This window comes from Pteropus alecto, unplaced genomic scaffold (assembly GCF_000325575.1).
Source record: "Pteropus alecto unplaced genomic scaffold, ASM32557v1 scaffold75, whole genome shotgun sequence".
Taxonomy (NCBI): Eukaryota; Metazoa; Chordata; class Mammalia; order Chiroptera; family Pteropodidae; genus Pteropus; species Pteropus alecto.
Genome location: NW_006440638.1, coordinates 28,576,865 through 28,578,402, shown reverse-complemented (window position 1 = coordinate 28,578,402; position 1,538 = coordinate 28,576,865). Strand labels below are relative to the sequence as shown.

The 1,538-nt window shown below is 36.0% G+C and overlaps 1 pseudogene; it reads left to right on the top strand.

Annotated features, from left to right (window-relative positions):
* The first annotated feature begins 409 nt into the window (after positions 1 to 409).
* Positions 410 to 528, top strand: LOC112484370 (annotated as a pseudogene).
* Positions 529 to 1,538: the final 1,010 nt, after the last annotated feature.

The window sequence follows — 1,538 nt, the reverse complement described above, 5'->3', positions numbered from 1 at the left end:
TCATGGTCTGCCTCGTTATCATCATTATTTGAGGACTTGTCTTAGGGCATCTGTTAAACTGTCAGCTTCATGAGGACAGTTTGCCAGGTTGGATCCACCCAATGTGGGCACCTTGCATGGTACCAGAGACAGGGCAGAGGGAAAGATTGACTTAGCTCAAAAGTAGCACACTGGTCACCTTACCAGCAAACATCAAGAGAAGGCACCTACCATGGAGAAGCCCCCAAAAGAGGAGGAGCCAGCGGCACATATTTATGTCCAAAGAAGAGGGTTTCTAGTCTGCTCCAGAGAGAAAGGAAGTGACTGGCTGGCCTGCAACCCAAGAAAGAAACTGGCCTAGAGGCTACAAAGACTAGTGCATCATGATAGGATAAATTGAAAGTGGAATTATTAATGAAAATTTGTTTGTGTCTACCGCCATGCTACCCTGAACAACCCCGATCTCATCTGATCTTGGAAGCTAAGCAGGGTCGGGCCTGGTTAGTACTTGGATGGGAGGCCATGTAGGAAGAACAGGTGCTGTAGGCGTAAAAAATAAATAAATAAATAAGGATTGTAAACTGACAAGATCCTTGCAATATGTGAGGTCAACCAAGGGCTGCCTCACCTAAAAATAAATAAATAAATAAAATAAAATAAAATTTGCTTGAAACAGTGTATGAGTCAAACCAAACTGTCTGAAAGTTGAATAAGAAGAGACACATGCTTCTTTTTTTAGAATTATTTGCTGGGTGAAAAAGGTGAAGGGATTAAGAAGTACAAATTAGAAGTTACAAAATAGCCACAGGGATGTGAACTACAGCATAGGGAATGTAGTCAATAATACTGTAATAACTATGTATAGTGCCAGATGTGTCCTCAATTAATTGGAGGAATCACTTCGTAAAAAAAAAAAAAAAAAAAAAATCTGTACAAGTGTAATGGCAACAGTGAAATAAATTTTAAAGGAAAAAACGTATCCAGAATCCTGCTGCCCAACAAATCATCTTTTCTCAGTTTAATGTGTCCTTTGCAATTCTTGTCTCCATGCACTTAAGATATATAGTTGTGTTTAGTGCAAATCTCATTTTCAAGTCTGATTTTTTAAAACTCAACACCATCATAACCTTCTTTTTTTCCATGATGTTATTATATACACTTAACAATTTTTTTATGGCTGCATAATATTATATCAACTTAGTGTACCATAATTTATATAGCTAGTTCCCGGTTTTTAGATTTTCCATTTGCTTCTAATTTTATGCTATTTTAAATAATATTGCAATCAATACTTTAAGTATCACCTTACTATAAATATACAAGAATAGGAATGCTGAAGCAAGAGCATTTGACTCTTTAAGGCTATTAAAACATTGTAAAATTGCTTTACAAGTGAATATCCCACATTATATCATCCATATTACAAACTCTCTGACTTTGGATATTGCCTCTTTTACCCATGTTCTAATGGTTTTAATTTTGCATTTCTTTTATTAGAAGTTGAATCTTTTTCCCCATGAGGGTTTGCTTTTTCTGTCATTTCTTTGTGAATTATCAGG